This window comes from Triticum aestivum, chromosome 7D, assembly GCF_018294505.1.
Source record: "Triticum aestivum cultivar Chinese Spring chromosome 7D, IWGSC CS RefSeq v2.1, whole genome shotgun sequence".
In the NCBI taxonomy this organism is placed as follows: domain Eukaryota; kingdom Viridiplantae; phylum Streptophyta; class Magnoliopsida; order Poales; family Poaceae; genus Triticum; species Triticum aestivum.
This window is the reverse complement of record NC_057814.1, coordinates 620,169,695-620,179,425: the sequence shown is the minus strand read 5'-3', so window position 1 is coordinate 620,179,425 and position 9,731 is coordinate 620,169,695.

Here is a 9,731-nt window from a genome sequence, read left to right as displayed (position 1 = left end):
CCGCCCCGGACTAAGTCCATGCGGGCAGCCACAAGATCGTCCACGAGGTTGTCGAAGGATTCCTCCAGAGCCTTGAGGTACTCAACAACCATCTCGATGGCTTCATCTCACTCTCCCCGATGGCAGGCGAATGCATAGTGACAAGTATATGGCACATGGCATGGGAGGTAGCGGTAGCGACGAGTCTTCATCATAGGAAGAATGTCCCGAAGGCGAGCTATCGCCTCACGGGCAGCCATCTGCATGGCATGCCTCTCCGTAGGCATGGCCCTTCCCACAAAACAGAAGTGGCGAGATGCAGAACGTCCTCCCTTGAATTGCACCACGGCTTGGTGCATAGACACGTCGTCGCTGAGCTTGTGCTGATAAAGCGTGAACTCCGGACGAGTCGCTGGCCCAATCGCGAGCTTGGTGATGGAGACGAGGAGTTTGACAAACCCCTCGGGCACGTTCGTGAACACTCGAGTCTCGCAGTTGCTGCCAGCCATCTACAAAAGTAGGCAAAAATTCTGAGTAGTCATGTCATAAATTTATGATGACCAACAGAAAATAGCTACATTTGCAAAAAAAAGCTGAAAAGGCACAAAGGACGCTAATAACCGATTAGCGATCGCACCTAGTGGCTTCCTACAGTCAGCCTGGCTCTGATACCAAGCTTGTCACGACCGGTTTTTCAATAAAATATTTATTGAGAGACCAATCCCTTTTACGGACCAGTAAAGAAGAATTCCTTCTCACTGGTAGACAATATCTTGGTCACAGAAGAAAAATACCAGGAGTACTGAATATAATACAAGGTTGAGCGGAGACTGCTCAACAATTTATTACATGCACGCCATTAAAACATAATGGCGGATAGGGTGGCATAACTACTAACTCACGATAGGAGTGGTGGTGGGAATATCACCGCGAAGTGGGTGACAAGACTCCTGAAAACTAACAACTCTTCGAGCATCGGAGTGAGGCTTGAGGAGACTTATTGCGGGTGGCGGAAGCGTATATAATACAAGTGACAAAAATCCAGGATCGCATGGGACTGACTGGGATTCCTCTAGGCGTCGGACTCACTATCAAGCTCTTCATCCATGAGATCGCCTTCGTCAACATCTGGCCAAATCAACAAGCCAGGTGAGTACTAGGAAAGTACTCACAAGACAGTTCGGACTTAAGATATAACAAATGTAAACATGATGCATATGAACAGATTAACATGTGCACTCAGACATAGAGATAATAATGCACGGGAAATAAAAGAGAAGTCGGGCGGTAGTCCTCCCGAAATCCCAAAATAAATACTGGGTGCCAAACGAGGGTCTGAATGACTCCTCGAGAGGAAAATGCAAGAATAACAATGCCGCAGTCGGGCGTCAAGGCGACACCACATAAAGGGCTTATAATAGAAAATAAAAGACAGTGCGTGCCACAGTCGGACGTCTGAGCGACATCACATAAAGGGCTTATATTGAAAGTAAAGACATACATGCCACAGTCGGACGTCTGAGCGACATCACATAAAGGGCTTATATTTAAAGTAAACGACAAACATGCCACAGTCGGACGTCTGAGCGACATCACATAAAGGGCTTATATTGAAAGTAAACGACAAACATGCCATAGTCGGACATCTGAGCGACATCACATAAAGGGCTTATATATCATAACTTCATATCTCAGTAGCTCAAGAATTCAAACACTGCAAGGGCATAATCGGATATGAAATAAACAACAGGGTTAGTCCAACCACGGAATAACGTTCAACCAATATACCAATCAAGCTTGTTCACCGGGTAAAAATACCACGAGGACTTGACATAGATATGGGTTCACTGATCCCGGTCCTTGACCACGGATACGGTGACTCGGAAGGATTTGACTCTGCAGAGTTTGTACTTTAACCACAGCCAACGGATTTCAGTAGTCACGGGGGCTAGTTCCGTTTACGGTGTTTTGGAAGAAACACATCTAACCAGTACACACCCATTCAACATTCCAAAGCCAGGAATCACCCTCGACAACGTTCAAGAAAAACCTTGAGACGGGGAGGCTACAACCTCGCGTAGCATGGGATCAAATTTCTATACGCGCGCTCTAAGGGGTGCCCCCCTCTCGGTCCCAACCGGAAACACCCATGCCCCCTGACCGGATGACTGGCTTTGATCCAGGGCCATGGAACCCTCATCCTGGCCCCTCTATTTGGTGTGTACATGGAAAGAGGTTACCAACTTACTAAACCGCATTCTGGCAGAAAACATGTGGTAGCACGGAAGGGGAAGGACGATAACGTGACTCCGTCCACGTTAACGTCGGAATTTAACGGATGACGTAAGGCTGGCATGCTACAACAGTACCACCTTACTGCCCTTCATGTCACCACATGACTAGGCCATCTCTCCTCAGAGATCATAGTAACTTCGGAACACACGGGTAGTTGCCTCACATGCAACGAGATACTCACCGATGCTCATATGCCATGCACAACCTTTCACGCAAACATGCAAAACACCTATCATGTCAAAGGTTCAAACATGCTTGCCTGGTTCGGAGAATTCGGAGTCTAGCTCGGTGAAGTTCGCGGCTCCGTCACCTCTTCCGGAACCTACGGTATAGCGAAAATGCATACTAACGTGAAAACCAACGCGTGTATAAAAGTTGTCTCAAATTTTTTGCAAATAAATCCTATAAAAAACTAGGCAAAAATATAAGACTGTCAGAAAAAGAATCACTCAAAAATCACTTTTTATTAAAAAGTTATAAGGGATTTAGTCCAGGGACTAATCTGTGATGAAACAGAAAAGATCTAGGGGCTTAACTGAGAAAACAAAAAACGGTTCGAAGAGAAACGCGCAAGCCCACAGAGAAAACGTACATTGCCCGAAGGCGCCAACAGAAAACGATTCGGGGAAAGAAAAGAGAGGCTGACGTGGGGGTCCACATGTCAGGTTTGAAAACCTCGCCGGCGCCCAAGGCTGCGGTGGTCGCCGGCGTCGAACCACGGCGAGTCAGGGAGATCGGAGTGTACCAAGAGGTTCAGTGCGTCATTCCGCGTCGGTGGGTGGTGGACTTGGTCGTCGGAGAGCACCACGTCGACGGCGACACTTTCTCCGGCGGACGGCGGCTCGGGCGATGGTGGAGAACTCCGGTGGGTGCTGCAAACTCCGAATTGAAGCGCGGGTCAGGAGCGTGGATGCATAGGGAAGCTATTGGCAAGAGATGAGAGGCAGAGGTGCACGCACGGGAGCGAATCGAGATGGATCCCGTGGCGGGCCGCGGCGGCCGGAGTTGAGGAAGGGGACTCCCTCGGGGCTCTTCCAGTGGCTAGGCGTGGTCTTGGTGGATAGCAGAGGTGGTGTGGGTACTAGCTGGAGCTCGGGGCCTCTATTTATAGGCGATTCGAGAGGGTGGCCGTGAACGGAAAATCTCCGGCGAGCGATTACGGCGAGGCAGTGGCTTGGCAGAGGGTTTAGGTGGCCAGGCAGCATCAGTGAGAGTTACTGGTCCCATTCCACTGCTAAACTCGGCCGGGCATGGCGTAATGGCGCCGGTCTTCGTCGGGGTCGCCGTACTGGCACGGCGGCGGCAGAGAGCGCGCTCCGCGCCTAGCGGTTCACGACGAGGGTGGCAGCGCGCACGGGGGAGTGGAAGACCACGCGGCGCCTCCGGTGGCTTGGGCGGCCCTGGACGGCGCCGTCTGCGCTGCGCCTCTCTCTGGCGGCCGCAAAGCCGCCGCTGGCGTCGGTCACGGGGCGGCGCACCTCCTCCTGCTCGTCGCCGACGCCCGCAACCTTCTAGGCGCTCGTGCGGTGCAGAGGACAAGGGGGAAGGGACAGGAAGCACGGCGACGCCGGGGCACTGGCAAGATCGACAACGGACACTGAAGAAACGACAGTAGTTCAGACACTGTTAACTGAATTTGACTGAACCTTATAGAAACAGTGTCCAGCAGGTGTTCGACGAAATGATATGGTATGAAGAAAAAATTTCCTGGAGCTGGGACTTTGTGAGGTGACCTCTCAATGCACCCAGAGGCTGCCTGATTTTTCTCAGATTTTTAGGAGAAGGATTTGAATGAATTTCATCAAATTTGGCAAATCTGGTCCAAACTTGCAGCAGGAGTAGTTTGAAAAATTTGAACTGAAGACCAGTGGATCTTCATGGATCTTGGTTGAGGGTTCAAAGGACTAGGAAGGGAAATTGGTTTGGGGGCAAAAATCAAAACAGAAAGGGTAGCTCCTTTGTAAATCTCCAAGAGCTAGAATAGAAGGCAGAAATTGTTTTTGATAAGAAATAAATGGAAAAAATTATATGGAGAGGTCCCACTTGCTGGTTTTGAAGTAAAACATGATCCAAAGATGAGGAAAGGTTTATGAGAGGGGATTTACACTTAGGTCATAGCAAGAGAGATTTTTGAAAGTGGGAAAAGGATCATTCCAAAAGCCATAAGGCACTTTCAAAAGGAATTTTCAAAAGACATTTTTCCAAATGAAAAGCACTTGGGTTTTGAGTCCAAATAAAAGGAAAACCTCCACGACCAAGAACCAAGCCTTGGGTGAATCCAAAACAAAGCACTTGCCATAAAGGAAAAATATTTTGAGAGGGAGGGTTCTTTAGAAGAAAAATTTAAATCACCTCCCTCAAGTCAAATATTTTTTTTTGAAAAAGCCAAATAAAATTTGGGTGTCACAATGTGATGATGAACTACTATTAATTTGGTCACTTATCTATCCATGTTTATTTGTAGTGCTTTTCAATTTCAGGGTCTTATAGCTCAAAAAAAATCAGTAAATGCATGAAAAATAACAAATGAAGTCCGAAAGGGTTGAAAATTGATGATGTGGCTTTAAATGGTGCATTTTGAACATAGAAAACTATGGAGTTCAAATAAGTTCAAAAAAAATGAAATCTGTTGGTAACAGACGAGTTTCCGTATGAAACCCTGAGACATCGAAAGAGATTGTCCGTTTTGTACACGAAGTGCATCCAGTTTTTGCCTAAGCCTCTCTACTTTCTTGCACATGCTATGTGGGTGAAATGATGGTACCATGCCAACTTTCAACCTTTTCAGAGTTCATTTGAAATGCTTTTCAATTTCAGGGTCTTTTAGGTCAAAAAACATCAGTAAATGCATGAAAAATAACAAATGAAGTCAGAAAGGGTTGAAAATTGATGATGTGGCTTTGAATGGTGCATTTTGAACACAGAAAAACTATGGAGTGTAGGGTAACGCAGCAGAAAACAAAAAATTTCCGACCTACGCACCAGCCCAGGACCACTATGGAGACTGCATACATGGTTTGATCTTTTTCGTTACCGACTCGTAGCGCAGCGGGAAGTGGAGTCGATGACGATCGGCGGTGCAGATCCCCGCAGCTAGGATTTACAACCTCACAACCGCGAGGATGTATACCCTCATCTGCTCCTCAGACAGCCCTCCGGGAGGCGGTCGAACAGCCCCCCGGACGGTGTCGCGGACAGCCCTTCGGGAGGACCTTCGAAACTCGAACGGTCACTCGGACAGCCCTTCGGGAGGACCTTCAAAACTCGGACGGTCACATGGACAGCCCTTCGGGAGGCACTCACGAACTAAGACCGAAACTACGATCTCTCTACAGAGTTGCACACATACGGTGTCATCTATCCGGCAGGGCTTCGCCGTCCAGAACTAGTTCCTGCCGGAACCCAGACAGCCTTACGGCTCTACGAAACTCTTTTCGTGGGAGGGAGAGAAGAAGCCAGATAATGCATGGCATGTGTATGAGAGCAAGGGATGAGTGTGGAGGGCTGCCCCTCCACCTCTATTTATAGGAAATCCCAAGGGGGTAGGGTAGTTTCACAAAAAACCCAAAATGCACATGAATGAAGTCCTTCCACAAGGACCTAGGAGTGAAACCAAGGAACAAGAGGGTCCCCAAGGGGGGATACCCCATGTGGCCGGCCACACCCCCATGAGGGGCCCAAAAAATGGCTCCTATCCATCCATGTCATCCCCAAGATCTTTTGGAGCAAAGCCCCAAAAGGTGGCTTTCCATAAAGTAACCATAAAGCTGATTTTCACTATTCACGACGACATTTTTCAGCGTCTGATCGAACTGAAAATATTTATGTGGGCTAAGAACATTTCCAGTACCCACTAAAATGATTTTCAACGCGTTCCGAAACAATTCCGGTTTTAGTGATTTTCATCTGCGAAACGCATCTGAAGTGGCTCCGGCAGCTCCGGAACATTTCCGGTTTTTATCTCAGAAAATTCCAAAAAGCTTCCAGAATGATTCTGGCATCCTCCAAGAATTATCAGGCATGTGCCGAAACCAATTTGACTTAATGGTGTATCCCGAAACAACTTTTCGGTATCATCGAAACTTATCCGATGACCTCTCTCTGCGGTACGATTCCGCTGTCCGAAACTTTTCGGTGTCCGAAACTTTTTCGGTGATTTTCTCTCAGACTCCCTGTCTAGTATTCAGCAGATAGATGACCCTTAAGCGTGTGACCCTATAGGTTCGGTGAAGTATAGACATGACCCGGAACCCCTTCCGATCAATGATCAACATCGGAGCCGTGGACACCCATATTGACCCCTATACCCACACGAATAAATATTCGAGTGAACCTCCAGTTGCCGTGTGCTATTCCTGTTGCTTCGCGATATGTTACAAATACCCGAGGTGAGACATGTTGGCATTCCCGTGGATCAACAACTTGTCCACTATGCTAGTTACCTCGTTACCGGTATTGTTCTCTTTTCTCGTTATCGTGTTCCGGCATCCCCGTGATCAAATCACAAAGTGTCTGGCCAGACGATGATGGATACCGTAACACCGAGAGGGCCCAGAGATATCTCTCCATCGTCGGAGGAGCAAATCCCAATCTTGAGCTATCAAGTTACTTGACACACTTTTCCATGAACCCGTAAGCCGCCGTAATAGCCACCCATTTACGGATGACGTTTAACAAACCCCAAAGTTCATGAAGCAAGCATGAAGAAACTCGATACTCTCATGGTCTAAGGAATCATGCAAACGTTAACCATCTCTGTGTTATGTACCAATAAACTTGTGACGAATGAATCTCATAGCATAACATCATGCCGGGTCGATTCAACACAAATGTTCTCTTAACATTATGCCCTCAAGGTTGCTGACATAGACATGCCCATGATCAGGAAAACATAACCATCATGCAACACTTGAGCTAGTCTTAGAGGCCAGACTAGGAATACATTTTACCGTTTATTATTCCACACGTGCATATGAGTCTTCCTCCGAGCCTCGTGGTTATTGCAGACTCGAGAACCATAGCAGTTATAGCATGGAACATAAACATAATTATGAACTCGGAGATAAATAATATCATTTATTATTGCCTCTAGGGCATATCTCCTACAGACTCCCACTTGCACTAGAGTCAATAATCTAGTTAATGCTAATGCACTTTACACCTGTGGCACACCGGTGTAAATATGCTTCGCTTGTGGTATAGCCTGATGTCCAACGGATCTGACGACTTCAGTTCCGTGTGTATCTTTGCATGTCCTCGCGTTTTCACGTTTTCACAAAATTCATATTTTGTGTGGACTTGGCTTTGTATGTATGTGAATCACAGGTCGAACCTGGATTCCTCAGACTGAGTTTTGGAGCAACTACCTGCAGTAGTGTCCCATTGTCAAAAGCCATCTTGGAACTATACTAAGTTCATGAATGAACTATATGATTCAACATCTTCTTTGTCGCTTCTAAAGCGTCAACATACTTAGCCCTTGTTATAGAATTCGCCACAGTAACTAGTTTGAACAAATTCCAACTAACTGTGCCACCACATTGTGTGTTACACAAAACCCTTAACTTAAATCGAAAATCGCACGGTGAAAAGATGAAGACTATCGATGTAACATTTTACAACGAACTCTTCATGATCTCCGCTTGCAAGAAAACATATCATCAGTACTTACTCTAGTACTCAATGACATCTTTCACTGTTGTCCCACGATCAGTACTTTGATCACTTTAGTATCCATACTCGCAACACCTTGGGAGTATCGGACATATCTGGTTGTTTTACATACCATGGAATACATGATTAATCCAAACACAAAAGTGTGTGGAATCTGCATCATGTATTTTACTCATCAGTGTTTTGGGACACCGAGTCTTGCAAAAACTCTTTCCATGTGACTTTGGCAAGAATCACTCCTTGGCGTTTTAAATGCTAAAAGGTTTTAGCATCTTGTCAATATGTATTCATTGCTTAGCCCCATTAGGTAAATCTATCTCCATAGATCATCATGCCTAATATTGAGGCTATTTAGCCTAAGCACTTCATCGAAAAACTATTTTCAAATGAAGTCCTAATTTGTGTCAAGAAATTTATTTCCAATTACCAATGTGCCAAGCACATAAGGTTTTTAGAAATATTATTACGCTCCCACTTACTTTCTTGAATTACAAGCATCTTCGTTACCCATTGATGAAGTCAAAACCCCTTTGACCATTTCATCAAAACCCGAAGATTCCAACTCCATTTTGCTCTCTTCTGTCCATTGCTGGAACTCTGAAGTTTGCATACCTACTAGCATCCTCTGGATCGACAAATTACTTTGGACTGTATCATATACAAGTCCTAGCTTTCATTTCCATCAGATGGAAATCCTTTTATCATCCATGTTTCATATCTCATGATTGAAATATGTATTAATTGCTAGTTCAACCCGAACCGACTTTAAGCATCGCTACGATGAAAACAACCTCATCGTAGTCAACTCTTGAACTTGTTATTTCAACAAGTCGAGCTTTATGGATAAAACATTTTATCCGTATCAGTTTTAAGTTCCATAAATATTCGTTAGACTCTAAGTCTTCCGAAAGGTGTATCAAGGTTTTAATCTTGAATCACTTATATGGAAACTAACTCGGGTTGTATTGGCATTTAGCCAATTCCGGAGTCAGGGCCCATCAACGCTTCCTTGTGTATCGTAGGTATAATGTTGTCTAACAACAATATCTCGTTTGCGCACCTGAGAGGTTTGCACGAGCCTTGCCTACGTGGTTCAGCTGCAAGTTCGACCGAAGTTCATACATTTTATTGTAGAGACTTCCGTATCAGTCGCAGTAGGAAACTCTGGAATTACTTCCAAGGTCTCTTTCCTTTGATCTGATGACGTAGATACTGTTTATCTCGTCGAGTTGCACTATTCTCCCACTCACCTTTTTGAAAGAACCATTCTCTTTAAAAGCACACCGTTTCGCGGCAAAACTATTTGCCTCGGTATAGTGAGGGAGGAATACCCAACATTTTGGTATAACCTACAAAGTAGCACTTGTCTGATTTGGAATAGGTTTGTAACCTTTTACACAAGCCCCATATTCCAAATGTTAAGAAAAGATATAACATGGTTGGGCGTACCATACCATGGCTTCATTTCAACAGACCCGATGTAGCTCTTTTCAGTGTAAAAGCCGCAGTCTCTAAAGCATCACTTTAAAAGGGATAATGGCAAATTTATTTATGTCATCTTTCACCTTACCATGTCATAAATGGTTTGATTACATCTCCACAGACTTTCCACTTGCAGTGGTGTTCCGGGAGGTGCAAGTTATGAAACCCCTTTCACAACTCATCAGACATTCGCTAAACATGTAACTCAAATATTCCTTTGTGCAATCAAATTGCAGAAACATAATTTTCTTGTTACAATAACTTCTACTTCATTTTTGAGAACCTTTCGAATGATTTCAAAA